This window comes from Podarcis melisellensis, assembly GCF_964234715.1.
Source record: "Podarcis melisellensis genome assembly, chromosome: 7".
NCBI lineage: Eukaryota > Metazoa > Chordata > Lepidosauria > Squamata > Lacertidae > Podarcis > Podarcis melisellensis.
Genome location: NC_138539.1, coordinates 70,114,822 through 70,134,948, shown reverse-complemented (window position 1 = coordinate 70,134,948; position 20,127 = coordinate 70,114,822). Strand labels below are relative to the sequence as shown.

The following is a 20,127-nucleotide window of genomic DNA, read 5'->3' as shown; positions in this document are numbered from 1 at the left end:
GGTGCCCTAGTCTATGACAAAGCCCCATGCCACTTGGGTCCCACAGTATATAAAATTTGTCTGCTTCCAACCTGTCATTTCTCACTTCCATCCCTTTATAGGTCATGCGAGGGAACTGAAAAACAGACTGGTTGGGGTTTTTTTTCCAAGTTAAGTAGAGGTTTTCAGGAAATGTTTCTCCCCTTAGGATTTCACAAGCAGAGGCTTCACATTTTGATAAATTAACAATGCTGAAACATTTAGGTTCTGTGGCCACATTCCAACATTCTGTATCCACGGAGTATAGAAAAGTGGTTTCTAAAAAAAATGTGCCAATTCCAATGCAGTTCTCCTTTTAGTTGCATGGGGTTTTCCCCATGTTCTGGATACATGCTTGTAGCATACATGCAGTGAATGACACAGAAAGAAGATCTCTTACATGCTATATATAGTTTTAGGTTTTCTTCTTCTTGGACTTCCACATGCCCACCCACCCCAGCCAGTTTTTAAAAAATCAAGCTGTCAAATCTGCAATTTGAAGTTGCAGGACACCCCCCTTTAAAAAAAAAAATCAAAATTTCAAAACGAAAACAATTTTCTGCACACACGCACACACACACTTGTTTACATTAATACCATAGTATTTGGCTTCCAAAAAAAATCCTTCCTTTTTCTGCATCTAATTGCATTTACCTAAATTATTACATTTCCATTTTTCTCCTTTGTCATTATAAATTACAAGTGCTATGTCAATCCTGCTAATGTTTTTAATTGTTTATAGTGATCTTTGGTGTACTCTATAAAGTTATTGTCCTCTCAGTGCCTGATTTTCCCAGTCAGCTTTGCCATTTCTGCATAGTCCATCAATTTCATTATGTATTCTTCTTTTGATGGGGTTTTTCATAAGACCCTCTTTCACACAGCTGTCTTTGCGTGTTCAGACCCAGAGACCTCCCTTCTAAATAAAAGTACATTTGACTCAAATTTTAATTTGGTTTTGGGCAGAATTTAGGCCACATCTTTATTGATTACAGAAAGTGAGTGGTTGCATAAGCTCTGGTTCAACTAGCTCCCTGCACCCTTGCATGCAGTGCTGACCCAGAGCTCTATCATAGGTCAGCCAAGGGTGAACACCTGAGGTAGGTAGAAAGCATGGGTACAGGCTATGTCCACTCCCGAGATGCTCCCCTGGACTGAGGCCCGGGCACAACCCCCTCTTGTGGGTTGATCAAAACAAGTTGAGTCCCTGGATTCCTTGAACGAAATACCCTTCACATAGGGATGACGAGACCATTCTCCCATCCCTATCACCTGAAACAGTGCCTATCCACAACCTTACAAGTTGTGACAATTTGCTACGCGGCAGGCAAAACCCAAATGGCAACAGCCAATCAACCAAGTGTGGGAAATTCCTGCCGTGCCCCGGTCCCAATGACAGATGACACACGATGGCATAGTAAGATCAAGCACACAGCCCTAAACATAGGGAGAGGTGGGCGGGTGTTCCGATGCACGAACCAAAAGAGTAAGCTCTGGGTCGTGTGCATAGGTATTTATAGGTCCCTCAATCCATTGAGACAGCACTCCATTGGCCAGATTAAACCCAGCAACAACGGACCTACTAGTTGGGTGTTGTGGCTGTCCAATATACCCACCCACAACAAGAAGGTCAGTCTTCAGGTCTCACTGCATCATGTGCCCTCTTTTAGGGAGGACACGCTTTACCGGCTCTGCAGATAAAAGCTGCTTCAGGAAGGCTGGCCCAATATATTTTGCTACTGAGGACATTTGCTGCTCTTTCCCCACAAGTTAAGGTGCATAATTCTTAAAGCTGGTCAAGGTAGTTTGGTGGCTGAGGCTGAAAACCCAATAAGCCCCCTCTGTTCCAACTGCTGCACCCCTTTTTCAGGGTTTCAGGGTTTACACTGACTCAAGAACCACTGGGATGGGCTCAGCTGGCTGGGTCCAGCCTGAGACAGGATGAGGGAAATAATGCTAGTGTATCTGCCTGAATGATCTGAGGGTGGGGAATTTTGGCAACATCGCCCACCCATGCCAGAAACCTCCCTACTCAGCCAGAGATCTGCTGGATCCCAAACCCACTCAGCCCAGTGGATCCTACTGCAGGATTTCTCCCTGTGTTCACTGGGCTCTTTCATTCTACCCATCCCACCCCATCTTTCCTAATTGAAAACTGTGGGGATGATTAGGGAGGCAGGAAAGGATATATTATTTAATCATATCCTTCCTAACTTGCGCTAGCAAGTTCCATACCCTAGCAGAGTCCCAAACATCCCCCTTTTTAAATTACACAGTGGTTAGCTTGTTGCTAGCTCGTCCGAGCCTCACTACTTAAGATTTCTGGTAAGATGCCTTCTAATCCCTCTTAAAAAGAATAGACATGAAAATCTGATTAAACTTAATATAAAATATGTTTACTCAGATTCATTCAGGTTCACAAATAGATCCCTGAATGCAGGCTTAGGTTACATAACTATATATCTACATGAACTGCCCCATAAGGGAAATAGTCTCAAGTGACTGCGACTCAGCAGTCACTTCTCCTAACTCTGAGGAACACAAAATGGAGAACACACACTGATCTGTGTGCTCCTCCATGCTAGTACGACAGACCACACCCTCTTCAAGTCACATGTAGTGGAAGTCTGTCCCAGCTCAGGAGGAAACAGGAAGTCTTCTCCTGAGTGGTACAAAACATTCCCTAACATGTCCATTGTAGGAATGTTGTATTTGACTGCAGTTGAGTCGTTGAGTCATGTCCGACTCTTTGTGACCCCATGGACCAGCGCACGCCAGGCACTCCTGCCTTTCTTTGCCTCCCGCAGTTTGGTCAAACTCATGCTGGTAGCTTCGAGAACACTGTCCAACCATCTCGTCCTCTGTCGTCCCCTTCTCCTTGTTCCCTCCATCTTTCCCAACATCAGGGTCTTTTCCAGGGAATCTTCTCTTCTCATGAGGTGGCCAAAGTATTGGAGTCTCAGCTTCAGGATCTGTCCTTCCAGTGAGCACTCAGGGCTGATTTCCTTAAGAATGGAGAGGTTTGATCTTCTTGCAGTCCATGGGACTCTCAAGAGTCTCCTCCAGCACCATAATTCAAAATGACTGCAGTTTTACATCCCACAAAAACATACTATTCCATACCGCTTGGAAGCTCAGATCATTGTCAGGCTATTTCAAAAAGTTCCCCCCACTTCCCCCCTTTTTATTTTCATTTATAAACTTGCTCCTTGAGTATGCAGAAGCCACTACCTTATTTTTTTTGGGGGGGGGGAGTCCTGCCTTTCTTGCGAGGTGATAGACCGTATTAGAGGGAATCGCCAACAATGGAACAAACTCTCATGAGAGGTGGTGGACTCTCCCTCATTGGAGGTTTTCAAGCAGTTGTTGAGTGGTCATCTTCCACAGATGCTTCAGTTGAGATTCCTGCATTGCATGGGGTTGGACTAGATCACCCTCAGGATTCCTTCCAACTCTACAATTCTACCATTCTAATTAAACTCTCAAAATTCTTGACACAGCATACAGTGCTAAGATCTCTCTCTTTCTCTTTGCCTCTCACAGGTGCTTAATAAGCATTGATGGAATCCCAGTGAGGGACTAAAATTCAGCCCATTATTATAGTTCTTGGCCTGCTGTTCTTATGTGTTCATTAAGACTTCCCTGGGATTTGTATAGGTAATTTCAGTATTTTCTTTCTTCCCAAGATAAAGAAAGAAATGTTTCTAGTCAGTTTGGAAATTCATGCGAGATTGTCAGCTTTATTAATATGTATTCACTTCCAGGGCTGCCATCTCTTTGCCTTCACTCATATTGCAAGTCAACCACTGGAAACAGATTTTAGATTGCTCTCACAGGGACTGGATGAGAAATAAAGGAAGTCTGCTGCTGTGGAATGTTCCTGCACCAAGTGGCAATAGAAGAAGAAGAAGAAGAAGAAGAAGAAGAAGAAGAAGAAGAAGAAGAAGAAGAGGAAGAAGAGTTTGCTTCTCTTCCTTAAGAAATTAATATTCCATGAGCACATACATTCAACTGTTAAAGTCGACTGAATTTATTTATGCTGTTTCTCACATTGACCAATATGCAATCCTAGTCATATTCAGAGTAGACTAACTTTGATCCACTAATAAATTTCAGTGGATCTACTCTGAGTAAAATTTAGTTGGCTACAAACCAGGATTTTCAGAGGATGGGGTGTGTGAGAGAGAATCTAAATCAACCTGGTTGTCAACCTGGTCCCTACAACCCACTAGGGGGCATGTCAGGATTCTAGGTGGGCGGTAGGCTGTTCTACGGCACAAGCTGAATCCTCCTTCCATCGAGCACTGGTGAGTGGTAGGGAAATTTTACCATCAAGAAAGATGCATTAGTGGGAGGTAGGTATAAAAAGGTTGACTACCCTTGATCCAAACAAACAAGAGAGACTATGTCTCATGTTTTGTAAGAACTAAGAACTAGATTCCTCAGGTTGGATTTTAGATTTTCTTAAAACAACTTTAAAATCAGATTGCGACCTTCCAAAACATAGCCAAAATTTGGAATTTGTGGGAAGTTCTGTTTCAGTGCCACAACTAAAATGAAAACTCCTGCAACTCAGCCCCAGACAGGCAGCACATATACCATACATTTCAAGCACATTTGCTTACCCCAAAGAATCTCGAAAATTGTAGTTTACCCCTCACAGAGCTATAATTCCCAGCGCCCTTAACAAACTATAGTTAAGTCAGCCCACTATAGTTAGTCTGGCACAACATACAAGGAACATCAAGCATTTCACCAAGAAGTGGGAAGGGAGCTTCGTAGGCTATGGTGGTAAAGAAGCAAGGATGATAATATCTAATTGGTTCATGATGGACACCAACACAGATTGCACTTTAAATACTTACAAGCAGATACTTTGTGTAGCTTCTGTTCCTGCCAAGCTTTTTCTTTCGGGCTTGCTGTGCCATGGTGACAGTCTTGAAGAGTGCTTGAACCATGGCCAGGAAGACGATCTTTAGGTTCATGTCCTATGTAGGAAACATAATCCTGTATGCAAGGCTGAATATTCCAAAGAGGTGGTTTGCAGTGGGCCCTGATCTGAGAAACTGAGGCATGACAATTAGGGATTTAGGAACATAAGAGCAGTCCTGCTAGACTGGGCTGAAGGCCCATCAAGACCACCCTCCTGTCCCAGCCAGAAACCTGTTGGAAGCCCGCATGTAGTAGGAGTCAGTCTATATGCCCCTGGCCTGCTAAAGAAGAAAACTATGGTCAGATCAACCAGGCCAGCAAAGAAGCCTCTTAAAATATAGACTTAGGGGGTATGACTGAATGAGATGAGCAGCTTAGGATGCAGCAAAACTTCATTTCAGCCAGCATTAAGTCCTCAAACAGCTCAACTGAAGATACACCAGCATAACTTGCTCATTCCAGCTCAGCTGGATGAGATGAGGCTAGCATAAGCCCCACAAAAGAGGCATTATGAAGGCAAGACTTGAGGGATGGGGGCTTAGGCTGGCTCAGTCACGTGACCTGGCAACCCGGAGTAGACTACTATTTTAAAAACTCATTTCCCCTCTGGCAGGAAGGAGTTGCAGCCCAACAACATATTGAGAGCCAAAAGTTACCCACTCCTATTTTAAGGAGAAGAAGGTTACCCAAGTGCACGAGAGATACGGGCAACTTTTACTGATACAAAGGCATATAGCTAGGGCTGCTGCCATATTTGTTTGAAACCTGGACAATGTGTCATCTGGTGTTGCCACTCCTATGTTGGCAGACCTCTTTCAGCTTACCTGGGATCTGTCCTTTTATGGTCTGGTGCTGGATTTCCTGCTGCATTCACTTATTTTATGCTAATATGTTTTACTTTGCATATTGTTGAAGCAGCAGGAGTAGTAAGTATATAGCTAATGCTTTTCTAGGCTGCATCAACAGACGTATAGTGTCCAGATCAAGGGAAGTAATAGTACCACCCTATTCTGCCTTGATCAGACCACACTTGGAATACATTGTCCAATTCTGGGCACTACAATTTAAGAAGGGTGTTGACAAGCTGGAATATGTGCAGATGAGAGTGGCCAAGATGATTAAGGGTCTGTGATTAAGGTAAACTAAGCCTTACAAGTACAGATAGGTAGCCGTGTTGGTCTGCCATAGTCAAAACAACAAAAATTCCTTCCAGTAGCACCTTAAAGACCAACTAAGTTAGTTCTTGGTATGAGTTTTCGTGTGCATGCACACTTCTTCAGATACACAGAAGTATCTGAAGAAGTGTGCATGCACACGAAAGCTCATACCAAGAACTAACTTAGTTGGTCTTTAAGGTGCTACTGGAAGGAATTTTTTTTTGTTTAAGCCTTACAAGGATTGCTTGAAAGAGCTGGGTAAGTTTAGTTTGGAACAGAGAAGACCAAGAGGTGATATGATAGCCATCTTCAAATATCTCAAGGACTGTCACGTGGAAGAGGGAACATGCTTGTTTTCTCCTGGAGAGGTAGGACTTGAGGACTCTGGAGGGTAGGATTTGAACCAATGGCTTCAAGTTAGGAGGTTCTGACTAAATGTTCGGGGAAAACTTTCTGACACTAAGAGCTGTTTGGCAGTGGAACAGACTCCCAAGATAGGTGGTGGACTCTAAGATTCTATGATTCCATATTTCATTTAATGTTTAATTTAATGGATTCTCTACTGTCTTTTGGAATATGTGCCTTCCTAACCCAGGTTTTAGGGGTACATGAAGTTCAACTATTTTCTAAGCCTTTTAACTTTCTATGCATTTATCTCCAAGATGTGTGTGTTGTTGAAAATAGGAGACCAATGTTTAGAGCACAGTTTTGGGGAGCAATATGATGTGGCTAGCATGCTGAGTCAGATAATCACACCAGCTTCAAAACAACATTTCCTTGAATCTGATGTACCTTTGCAAGCTTGTTTATGGCACATTTCCCACTAACTTGAACCGCAGAGTTACAGAGTTAGACGCATCCTTAAAAGGCATACTGTCCAAATCCTTGCTCGATGCGATATCTGTAATGTAGGATTCCTGACAGATGGCCATCCAGCCTCAGCTTAAATGCCTCCAATTTCTTCCAACTTCAATTTCTTCTGATGTTTTTGAAGGATATGATTGCGGGTAAGGCAGGAGGTGGGGGGGAGTCAAGGCACTCTAATGTCCTCACACCACAGGAGCTCAGAACCGCCTTTCCCCCTATTTGAAACAACAGGTTCGGCAAGGGAAGCTGTGGCAAGAAGACAGTGCGAAGCTATGAATAGAATAGAGATTAGCTGGGATGAGTCATTAATGAGGGATGTAACTCTCGCATTCAGATCCTGACAGGGGAAAAGGAAAGGCAAAAATGAAACCTGTTTGTTTCATTATTGAACAAAAGACATGCATATATACATGAAAATATAGAGAAATGGCTCTTCAGATAATGCACTTGGTAAATTCAATGACTTACGCTGCTTTCTGTTTTTGGATTAAAGAGAAAAAAGAGAGTGATTCCATGTGTCTGTGCGCGTGCATGTGCATGTATGCGTGTTTTTTAAGAGCCACTTAGAAGTACTTTATAACCCTTCTGCAATGAATTTAAGTATTTTGGAAAACGATGGCAGTAGATTTAATGATAAGGCCTGCTGTGCTTATCCACAACCATAATCCTAATGAGTGGGCTTAGGTCATTAGGCACACACATCCTTGCTTTCCTTTTCATGAAGCGCCATGGGACCATCTTCATTCCATTCACATCCTTAAATTATCGTCTCGCCTGCCTCCCCTCCCTTCCCCCGCCCTTTTTCAGTTAGGCTTCACAGCATAGCTTGCCATCCCTCTGCTCTGAATTTCCAGACCTTCCAGGTGTCCCTATTTCCCAGGAATAGTCCTAGATTTACAGAAGCCACCTTGGCTTCTGATTTAATCCCAGAATGCCCCATTTTACTTTAGTTAGTCCCTATTTTTGTCAGAGAAATGTAGGAGGGTATGGAGTTAAGAGACCCCGCAAGACAAGGAGATAAGTAACTATACAACCTTTAGAAGACATCTGAAGGCAGCCTTGTTTGTATAGGGAAGTTTTTTAATGTTTAATGTTTTATTATTACCGGTATGTTGTTGTTTTATATGCTGGAAGCTATCCAGAGTGGCTGGGGTAACCCAGTCAGACAGGTGGGGTATAAATACTAAACTGATGATGATGATGGAATCATCCCTATTTTCATTGGAGAAATGTTGGGGTATGAATTTCTTTTTATCTGTTAGGGTAAAACTAGCTGAAGAGGCAAATGCATGGTTACTGCTGGAAATGGCAACCACACTTGACTCTTGTTTGTACCTCCATATTGTTCAGGGTGTTCCTTATTGTCCACACCTGTTGTGATGTTTCTTTGATCTGATTCCTCTTCTTTAGGCGATGAGGATTCATAGAATCAGAAGGGTTATTGCAGGCTGAACAGGCCCCAGAAGAACATCCACAAAATGAGCCCACAGTTGCAGTGTGTCTGCAGCCCAAACGTGTCACATGGTTGTTCCTGGCTCCAAGGACCACATCACAAAAGCTGCAGTACAACCGGCATCTGCACTGCTCCCTCAGAGTAAAAGACTGCTAAAATGGGCCTGGCCCCTGTAACATGAAGAGGCCGTAAAGGTTGAGTTAACAAGTGAGACAGAAATGCTGCCCCTGTTTAAGGCTCAGTCCAAGGTTGGTTGTTGCTGAAGCAGCATCAGAGTGTGCTTTTCTCATTGCAGTCAGAGCCCTCCACAAAGCCTGGTTTCTTGTGAGGTCATTGCTCGCATCACAATGACAGCACTGGTATCATCATAATACCAGAGGCAGAAGTGAGGGTGCTGGGAGAGAGAATGTCATGACACTAATGTGTTCTGCTGTGTAATGTTTTGGAGGAAATGAAAGAAATATATGAACCCAGAAGCTGAAGACCTGAAGTCTAACGTAGGGTGCCTTCAGGTTGATATGGGTGATTTAGCAGCACCCAGTCACTGCAAGCAGAATAATAGCTGCTTCCAAACCTCTGAAATCTGAATGGCATCCTGCACTTGAGAAGGAAAACCTTCCTTTCCCCAGCTCTCTCTCTCTCTCTCTCTGTGTGTGTGTGTGTGTGTGTGTTGGACAATTTTCATCAGAAATATAGGACAGAGAGCAAAACGGTTAAACATTCTCTTGTCCCTTGCAGTAGTCCCAATGGTGATTGCTCCTCAGTAGGAAGTTGTGGGTGGCAAGTTGATGTGATTTGGAAAGGACAAGGTTATTATATTGTGTCTTTAAAGTCAGATTTTTTCCTGAGCCGGGGACCAAAAGCTGAAGTGGAGTAGCATAGAAAGAGGATGTTTATCTCATTATGTCATACAGATGCCAGATAATGAATGGAATATGGTCATCCCATAATATAATGTAGCCCTTTAAGCTACAATGGACTGTATGTGTTCAGCCCTCAGAGTCCTCTTTAGACATTACCCTTTTGTCTGAAGTTCTTAAAGAAATATAAAAGGAACAAAATGATATCCATCTACAAATAAAATAAGTATCCTAAACTCATTGTCACCTGCAGCTTTCCACAGTAGAGTATCCCCACAGGCAAACAAAAGGCAAAATCGGTTTGGTGTCAGTCAGTAATTGTACAAGTGTCAAAACAATTTCCAAATTGTACAGGGATCTCTGTGCTTGGGGGGGGGGTGGGAGATGTTTCACACCAGGTTCATCTCAGAGTCTGACATTTTCAAAGGTCATAATGCTCCTTAGCACCAGTCAATTACTGAGCAAAGGGTACCACTGACAGTTTTACCACATGGTTAAATTAGCCACAAGATTTGCTGAGACAGTCAGTTTTGTCTTTCATGGCAAACGTTCCTTGAGACAATTATAGAAGGCTTCCAGGCCACCATATTTCCCAGGAATCATAATAATGCTGCCATAAGGTTTTTTTGGGTTTCCTTTGACATATTGGGGGGGGGGGGAGGAACTCAATGGCTATATTTCCAGGTAGTCACTGTGGATTACAATGGGAGAGTAGAGGCAGTGTTCCATATTAAGCAAACATCCATCATTTGCGCGTCGAGGTCCCCAAGACACCCCCCCAAAGAAAAACACAATTGACACTTAATTTTTGTTTAAGGTTTTTGGCATAATTTTGGCCACAACTTTATTCAAATTACAGCAATGTGAGTGGTTGCTTAGGCATTGGTAGCACTAACTGACCCCGCCCGGGGACAGCTCTGACATTCACACCCCCCGCGAAGTCAGCAAGGGTAAGTCACCTGGGGAGAGAGACGGGACTGGGAACCATGCCTCACCTCTCCCCAGAATGCTCCCATGGGCTTGCATGGCCCTAGCCCCTTGCTAGGGGGTTTTGGACAAAAGCATGGGGAGCCCCTGGGTTCCTTTAACGGAAAACCCTTGAAGCATCAGCAGCAGCATTTTGGACCTGTGCACTTGAACCTGTGCAAGTAGTCCACATGTCCCCATCCTTGCTTGGAAGCGTAAGCATCATCCCTGCTCCTCTTTGCCCTCCTCCTGGATTGCCGCCTCCGAAGAGCTTCCTTCTGGAAGAAGGCACCTGGGGCATCAGCAAGTCATCCTCTGCAGGAGGCAAGCTCTGGATGCATCTGCAAAGGCCCTGCCATAGTCTGCAAAAAAATGTGAGGAACCGGTGAAACCAATGCTTTGTGCACCACTTGGGAACGCTATTCAGGCCAGAATCGCTGCCAGAGGCCATCAAATTCTAGGGCAAAGTGAGCAAAGCCTTAGAATCACCTGCAAGACATAAATAATTTCAATGAAGTAACAAACTCGAGGCAGCCCACCGCCTGACCCCTTTTTATTTTTATTTTGGGGGGGGGGAAGATATCACAAATGGGCCCAACTACCCAGCAACAGAATAGTCCAAAAGGAGCAGTTTGTTTTGTTATAACAATAGCTAAGAGGGGGAAATGAAACCTGTCTCCTAGGACCTAGTCCTGTACTCTAGCCACTAAGCCCCAATTTGTCTCTAAAATGGTGATAGCCACTATCAGGGCAAAACAAACTTGAAGAAAATAAACTTGTTCAGAAACAGCATAGTTAAACAGCATACACAGAGTGCTCATAGTCATTGGAGGCACAGAGACACTGGCTCCACTCTGTCTGCCCAATATAAGAGAAGTTGGTCATCTTCACTTTGGTGAGACAGACATTGTGCAACCATGGTCTGAGCTAGATGAATATTGGAGTTGATTCTGTTTTTCCTTAACTGCATGTGTTGTTCCACATTCATCAAAACTGTGCAATCTAAAACTTGTTCCAAAGAATTCGAACTTTCAAAACTCATTTACGGGCGGGAGGAAATTATATACTCGACACCTTCCTTGTGGCTGGAGTAAGTGAGAAATCTGTCAAAATTGACTGACATCAAACAGAACTCACTCTTCGTTTAAGTCTTTGGCTTATCAATCACTAGCAAAACACACATACTGTGTTAACATAGATTATAATTGCTTCTTTACCAAATGCTACACCAGATTTTTCATTACGTAAAGTAGATGTGTTATTATGATGTGCCATCCTTCCAAATGTAATGACACCTTGTCTTCTTCTTTTTTTAAAAAAAAGGGGCATAGAAAAAGATAATGAACACAATGTAGTATTTGTCTAAGCAATGGAGGTTGTTTTTGCTTATGAAAATGCAGTTATTGGTGTGAAGTCTCATGCTCACCTCGATTGCCTGAGTATAGTGAACACATATAGTGGAAAAAGTTGTTGAAACCACTTGAAAAATGTTAGTACTTTTTTGTTTTGTTTTTTCATTTATCTATATACCTTTCGGTGATATACTTTAAATGTTTTACATAAGGACAAATGTTTAGAAGAAAGGAGACTGAGAGGAGATATGATGTTGTTGTTTAGTCGTTTAGTCGTGTCCGACTCTTCGTGACCCCATGGACCAGAGAACGCCAGGCACCTCTGTCCTCCACTGCCTCCCGCAGTTTGGTCAAACTCATGCTGGTAACCTCGAAAACACTATCCAACCATATGATAGCCATCTTCAAATATCAAGAGTACTGTCACATGGAAGGAAGATAAAGCAAGCTTGTTTGCTACTGTTCTGTATGATAAGACCTGAACTGTGGATTTAAGTTAAAAGAAAGGAGATTCCAACTGAACATCAGGAAGAACTTTCTGACACTAAGACCTGTTAGACAGTGGAATGGTCTCCCTAAGGAGGTTGTGGACTCTTCTTCATTGGCGTATTTTAAGCAGAGGTTGGATGGCCATGTATCATGGATGCTTTAATTGATATTCCTGCACAGCAGAGAGTTTTAGTAGATGACCTTTAGGGTACTTTTCAACTCTATGATTCCATGAATCTCCACTTTTTGCCACAGGAAACTTAAATGTTTGAATTTTATGAGAAAATTGGAAGTGGTTTTTCCCCCTTTTCCTTGGTGAAACCGTTAATTGGGAGAAATTAAAGATATTGTTAGGGACATGGGTGGTGCTGTGGGTTAAACCACAGAGCCTAGGGCTTGCCGATCAGAAGGTTGGCAGTTTGAATCCCCACGACAGGGTGAGCTCCCGTTGCTCAGTCCCAGCTCCTACCAACCTAGCAGTTCGAAAGCATGTCAAAGTGCAAGTAGATAAATAGGTACCACTCCAGCGGGAAGGTAAACGGCGTTTCTGTGCACTGCTCTGGTTCGCCAGAAGCGGCTTAGTCATGCTGGCCACATGACCCGGAAGCTGTATGCTGGCTCCCTCGGCCAATAAAGCGAGATGAGCGCTGCAACCCCAGAGTCGGTCACAACGGGACCTAATGGTGAGGGGTCCCTTTACCTTTACCCTTTAAAGACATTGTTAAGTTTTCTGGCTCTGCTTAGAAGGCAAAAGCAATCTGACAACAGAATTTCCAAGACCGGATGGAAGAACAGCTCTTCAAGAAAAGCAGTGTGAGCAGTGTTATTTTTCTAGGAAAAGTGGGGCCGGATCTCACCATGAACTTCTCCTTGGTTTTCTTAGAATGGCAATGACACCCACTTGAGAGGTGCCAGAGCTGAGCTCTGGTGAGCTCCAGCTGAGTGTGGGGATTACTATCTTACTTGCTTGCAGGTTCCAAGTGCCTTCAAAGCTCCAGAGCATCTATACTTCAGTGGCAGGAGTAAAAATTAAAAAAAAGTTTTGGATGTGCCTACTAATGAGGATAGCCATAACCATGAAAGTGGGAGGAGCTCACTACATAGTTCTGAATATATATCAAAATAAAATAAAATGTGTCAGAGCCAAAGCCCATTTAGGAGCAAGGCTGCTCCTGGCTGTGATGGTCCAAGCCTGTCAAAGGGAAAAGAAGTCAAATAGAGATTGACTTGGACCTCCCCTTTTGCCAGTGTAAATTCCTCCTGGTTGCCAGGTCACATGAATGGAACAGTTTTAAGATCCAGCATAAGAACACCCTCACTGGATGCCTTGTCCCACTGCCGAAATAGATTCACTCTGTGCTTGGCAAAGTTTTTGCCAGTTCAGTTTGCTTTGTACCGGCTGAGCTGGGATGAGGGACTTTTACTGAGATACCTCTGGCTGAGCCAGGGTTGGGGACTCGTGCCAGTGTAACCCTGGCTGATGTGAAGATCTGTTGGATCCTAACTCATTCCAGCAGATTTTGGGTTTAGATGCCCCCCTAAGTGCCCACAACAGACAACAAAAGTTTTCTTCCGCAGGGTGGATAGACTAAGAATTTCCAGAGTGGGTCAATTGACAGAAGTGTGTGTGCTTTTCAGACCATCTCTTCCACAAACACAATTATCAATTTAACAGCTGAGTCCAATTCTAGTTGCCCTGGTGCATTGCTGATTAAAATGGATGGTCTTGGACTCCAAGAGGAGTTTGATGATCTTCGCTTCGGCCTTGATTGCACATTCAGGATGATGCCACATCATTTGGCTGCAACATGTGCTGTTTGTAGAAGGCTCCTCCTAATGAAGCTAATTACTTTGCTAACACGGCATATGGAGATGATAACCAAAAGATTCAAAACATAGGAGCATGTCATTTTTATCCTTAAATTATTATACTTCCTCGCCCTGTCAGCTACTCTTACAGCATGTTGAAATCTATGGGAAACATGCCATTGCTTACTAATCTCCAGAAAAGGTATTTCCAAAAAGAAATTCATAAAAGTGAATGCCATGCTGTAGGCGTTAATTAATCCAGTTCTTGAGGGACTGGCAAAACACTGGGGGCAATTGGTCATCAGCTCTTGAATAAAGGCTGGACTGCTCTGCAATTGCTATGAAAGGGCTCCTAGTAAATCTAATAGTTGGTCCCTCCAATCGTGTCTAGGGAAGGTGGAGAACTTCAGATGGTGAATGTGGCCCTCCATGCTGCTCTATCTGGCCCTTGGGACAATCCCCAAGTCATGGGTACTCTGTTCATATTGGGACACGGGTGGCGCTGTGGTCTCAACCACTGAGCCTCTTCGGCTTGCCGATCAGAATGTTGGCGGTTCAAATCCCCATGACAGGGTGAGCTCCCGTTGCTCTGTCCCAGCTCCTGTCAACCTAGCAGTTCTAAAGCACACCAGTGCTAGTAGATAAATAGGGACCACTGTGACGGGAAGGTAAACAGAGTTTCCGTGCACTCTGGTTTCCATCATGGTGTTCCGTTGCACCAGAAGCGGTTTAGTCATGCTGGTCACATGACTCGGAAAGCTGTCTGTGGACAAATGCCGGCTCCCTCAGCCTGAAAGCAAGATGAGTGCTGCCACCCCATAGTCACCTTTGACTGGACTTAACCATCCAGAGATCTTTTACCTTTACCTTTTTTTTTTTTACTCTGTTCATTCCACAGCTCTCACCTGCCCTGCTCCATACCTTCCTTTTGCCAGAATGGATTGTGTACCTGAACAGCAGAATGCCTTTAGTTTCCTTTGGTAGAGGATGGAGACATTTCTCTCTGACTTTTGTATGGCAGCAGTGATAATGCCAAGGTTGCAGATGTGATCAGCTGCATATTCCTGCATTGCAGGGATTGAACTAGATCAGGCTTCCTCAGCCTTGGCCCTCCAGATGTTTTTGGCCTACAACTCCCATGATCCTTAGCTAGCAGGACCAGTGATCAGGGATGATGGGAATTGTAGTCTCAAAACATCTGGAGGCCCGAGGTTGAGGAAGCCTGAACTAGATGATACTTAGGGTCCCTTCCAACTCTGCAATTCTATGATTTTCTGGTCAATATAAAGAAGCCCAATATAATAAAAAGCCCAGTGGAAGCTATTGGTCTTCAACTGCTTTGCTGCCACCCTACCTACTGGATGTTAGGACTGGTCTCAAAGCTATGGTGCATCTTGAGACTCAGTTCTGGGAACTTTTGGGTGGGGTTTCTGTGGTAGCACTCAGCTCCAAGCAAAGGAGGCAGACCAATCAGGCAAGCAAGGGAGAGTCTTAATAACAATAGGAAAGAGCTATGACCATCCCACTCCCTACATTTACAGATCTTACAAACCTTCCATCCAATACATGATGTTTCAAAGGTGGAGCCAAGGGGGACATTAGAGGGTAGCATATTTGCTCCCCTAACCACCCACATTATTTGATTGCACCACAGAATCTAATTTCTGAAGGATGCACAAGAGAAATTGTGATTCAAGCTCAGCTGGATAAAGGGGAAAAAACGTGAATGTTGAATGAACCATTTTGAACTGATTTTGAATATAGAGCTTTGTATTTTTTTCCTTTAACATCTTTTGTTGTTGTTGTTCTACTTGTATTTGAACTTATTATTTAAAAGGAAAGAGGGTTTAAACTTCAGACCGTCCTTAAATCTCTGTGATCCCATAGCTGTGCATCGATTCATACCGCTCGGCCACATGCAACAAATTTGATGGTCGTGTTAAACTGAGTATTCACAATGTTAAATAAATAAATAAGTAGGAAACCCCTGGCAGTGCATTGAATGGGCCTTACAAGATTTGCCTAGGAGGCATTTGCTTCCAACAAAGAATGAAAGAGTTGCTAAATATGTATTTTTAGAAATGGCCCTTTTCAAGAAGCCTAGATGCAAGCAACAAAGAAAGAAAAATCTCATCAACAAATAATGAGCCCAAAGGAGAAAGAGCAGGATAAATAGACATTAGCTACGCTATGAAAATACATTTCTACCATGAATACAACTACAAACATAAATGGAAAAATGTATATGCAATGATAAACTGATAATTTGAAGAGCCACATTCTGACTTTAGAAAAGAGCTTTAAATGGGGTAGGGGTGAGAGGGGAGGGGGAGAATTACCCAGACTCATTAAGCAGACATGCATTTACAAGGAAAGTCTGAAAATCAAAACAGAAGCTAAGAGGCAGATCAAAAACTGCCAACATCTTTTAGATCTTCTTTCCATTTGCTTTAAATAGCACAGGGTGTGCTTAGAGTAACTTGTTTTTAAAAAGAAGAGAAGAGAGTTTTATTTGCCCAGACTATACAACTCCTGGGCAGTATCAGCAAGAACAGTTTGCTACACTTATTTTCTTTTTCCTGAGATGGCATAAATTTATTTTTGGCCAACTATGAATAACATTTACTTCAATCACTGTATGCACAAAATACTGACTTACACTGTACGTGTAATATGCATAGGGAGAGCAATGCCCTTTTCCATTGGTCTGTGAATAAAGCAAAGAGAGGGAGGAAGAGGGAACAAGCATAGTAACTCTACTCATCTCATTGTCTGCCTGAAATGGTGAACTTTTTGTACTCATGGAGGCTCCCTGAACATATTAGACGCATGGTTTTCCAAGGTTACCTAAGGGCTCCTCTAGATAACCTATTTACTGAGCATTCATCTTGATCTGCTTTCACAAAATTCACAGAGAGTTTGTTCATTCTCGTATATTTGCATGGAGGTTATAACATCAGCCTTCATCCTGATTTTTGTGTGGAGTGTTCCCCCATCTTTCCAGCATTCATTCATTCATTTCACACTTTTTAAATGCAAAAGGTCAGTTTCTTTTAAAAGAGAGAATTAGGGCAACAGACCATTTTAATCCACTTGGATTACATGAACCCAATTTTCACGGTATGCAATTGGATCCATTCTGCAAAATGCAGTCTGGAGGCACCCTAAGGGGATAGTTAAGTTCCAGTCTGTACTTTACTCCAAGAGGTGTAGATCAAGTCAGTTTGCATCAGAATTCACAAAGACTGAATTCCTCAAGCATCTCAAAGTGCCTCTGACTAGCTCCCTCCACTTTTGGCCATTATGGTTATTAACATCAAAGGATCTATTTTCTCTGCATATATCTAATTATTTTGTAAAGCCATCTAAACTGGTGGCTGCCACTTCATCTTCAGAGAGGGACTTCATGAAAGTGACCTTTGAAAATCTTTATCGAAGAATTAAATTTAAATAGGAGCAATTTGCCACTTATCTAGAGGGGAGGTGCACAATATGAATCTACACACAGCAATACTGTACAGTTTTCCATTCTTGGTGCTGTCATTTTCCAATAGTTTCTTCTTTGCTGATTCAGGCTAGTCATGAGAACCATACAAAATCCCTATACACAAGTGGAGTGATCATTTTCTTAAAGGTTGGTGGAGAAGCACAAGTCATAGTTTCTTTGTTGTTTAATCCCAGTCTTCTATGAGAAAGCAGAAGGCTAGGAGCCAACAGAAGGAAAGAGAAGTATTTTACAACTTACCTAAATCAGTGTAATTTAGCGAAAGTTAATTGTGATTATCACAAGCAATTTTAAGTGTTCACATTTGGAGTTTTTTATTATTTCAATGGGGCATATGATCAATTCACTTTTACCAGCAGTGGTGTGTGAATCACTGTGTCCACATCACTCTGGGAATGCAGAAAAGGAATAAGTATATGGCAATGGAAAATATTATATAGGAAGAAACAATACATTTTTTCCATGGAGGCATACAAGGCCCAATTGGCTCCTTGCTACACTGGAAGTTTGAGAGCTGTGGATCTTACCTTGACAAAGGGAGATTGGATTTCATAACCTTTGTGGTTCTTCCAAGTATTATGGTTTTGTGGTTCAGTGAAACAATGATCTCATAATTGCAAATGATTAGATTTTGTAAAAAACTTAGCAATGAAGGCTAGATAATTTCATTCTTTGTCTTTCACAACATTAAACACCAATGGAAAATTCCTCAGCTGAAGCATCAAAAATATAGAAAAACATGGGGTTGCAGTTCAGATTATCCTAGAGCTGAAATTATGATGACATTTCATAGAGGCAAGCAGCTGAGATGGGGAGATGCTATAATCTGTAGGATGGCTGAAAGCCTCTAAGAGCATAGCTGTCAACGTTTTCTCTTTCTTGTGAGGAATCCTATTCAGAATAAGGGAATTTCCCTTTAAAAAAAGGGAAATGTTGACAGCTATGTCTAAGCGCCAAGTCTCAGGCTTGGTGACACATTGCATTGAACCCAGGTGAAAAATATCTGGCTCTATTTGTATAGCTCAGCTATATTGTGTACACAGGTATACAGATTGTATGCTTGTTGGAAACAGTGTAAAAATCCCTTAGTAGCAGCAGGATCCTATGATAAAGTTCTCTGCAAGTATAGAGCTATGCAGCAGAAACATGCATTCACAAATCCTTGTATTTGTGAATATTTTTACTCCATATGTAATTTTTTGGGCGTTTCTGGCATTCCTTCTTTTGTACTGGTCACTTCAAATCTGAAATTTCACAAACAGGTCAAATGTTGCATAATAAATAGATTATCTTTTCACTTTACCTTGAGTGTTTTATTAGCAAAAAATAAAATTAAGACAGCATGTTCTTTTATTTTATTTTGTAAAACATAACATAACACTAACTCGAGTGGCTACTGCAATTTTGCCTTGAGTCAATATGAGTAGATCTGGTGTGAAACCCAGGGAAAGACTGAGGCTCAGAAGCAGAGCTTTGTAGGAGAAGGACTCCAGTTCAGTCTCTGCCATTGAAAGGTAAAAAGAGCTGGCAGCAAGTGATGGAAAAGGCCTCCTGAGAACCACTGGTAGTCAGATTAAATACTGGACTAGATTGCCGGACAGCCAGGCATAAGGCAGCTTTCTGTGGTCCTTGATTTGAATACCCTGGTGCAGGAGGAAGCAGAATCAGTGGAAGCATCAAGAGGTAGAATGTGTTGTCGGGTCACATTTGTCAATCAGTAAGGAAAAGTAGGCAAGGAAGTGGGGGATCTGCCTCTCCCATTCTACCCTGCCCCATTCATTCACTACCATCCAACCTTTCATGAGCAGAACCAACCCACCTTGCCTATTACCATCAATGGGTGCTCGATTTGGTTTTAGGCAGTTCCCCTCCCCTTCCATTTTTCATTCCCAGTCATTCACTCCTGTGCGAGTCTGACGGCTCAATTAAACCCACTTCTATTCAATGTGGTTGCATGGGTTTTCCTGTTTAAAATGAAGTCGGCTTGACTTGGTCCATTTCCCTCTTTCTTCTCCAAAGTCTGTATCTGTCTTTAATCTCGATTGTTTTCCTTTATTGAAGTTTCACGTCCTGAACATGGTACAGCATTCTACTGTATTTTTCTCCCCCTGATCCCTGTCCACTTACGACAGTCTATGAAACAATTAGTAAAATGGTAAATAAATGAGCTGCAGTCTGCCAGAGATGGAGAGAAATCCAAGCAGGGTCATAATGTTCTTTTATTTTGGGCTCCGAGGGCAAAAGAGGAAAAAAGAAAGAAATCCAGCTCTTCAAAGCAAGACTTCAGATATGTCTGAACTCTGAAGATTTCCTTAGAGATGGTGTCAGTGTTGATGATAAATGGTTGTACTACTTTCAGTACTGTTACTGAAGACGCACAGCCAGATAAACTGCTTGTTTCCGTAACCAAGACTCCTTGTTCTGTATAAATTCCTTGGGGAGATTTAACATTGGGAAAAGGTTCCTGAGCAACAGCTCCAGTCTGCTGACCGTGTTTGTTATCCACCCTTAAAAAATAATAATAATAATAATAGTGCTTCTTACAGTTTGACTAAAAGTCTCTAGTCTGCTACCAAAAGTAATTGTCACCTGTGTGTAGTGAGACATCTGTTGTGCACTAATCATTTCCATCTGTCCTGGGAACATGTTGAAGGATTAGGGTATAAATCCCTTAAATCAGGCATCCCCAAACTCGGCCCTCCAGCTGCTTTGGGACTAC

The 20,127-nt window shown here is 42.6% G+C and overlaps 2 long non-coding RNA genes across 4 annotated transcripts in view; one reads left to right on the top strand and one right to left on the bottom strand.

Moving 5' to 3' along the window:
* The window catches only part of LOC309373820, a 256,704-nt gene extending 252,531 nt beyond the window's left edge, over positions 1 to 4,173 (top strand). For 2 of the 3 annotated variants that reach the window (XR_014170182.1, XR_014170183.1), the window contains exons 4-5: positions 3,562 to 3,675; positions 3,783 to 4,173. This is a non-coding gene — a long non-coding RNA (uncharacterized lncRNA). The remainder of the gene's footprint in view (positions 1 to 3,561; positions 3,676 to 3,782) is intronic. The other variant, XR_014170181.1, reaches the window with a different exon arrangement.
* On the bottom strand, positions 3,739 to 8,745 carry LOC309373824. Its single transcript, XR_014170193.1, has 3 exons — positions 8,310 to 8,745; positions 4,884 to 5,006; positions 3,739 to 3,898 (listed from the first exon to the last, which is right to left on the bottom strand). It is a non-coding gene; the product is annotated as an uncharacterized lncRNA (long non-coding RNA).
* Positions 8,746 to 20,127: the final 11,382 nt, after the last annotated feature.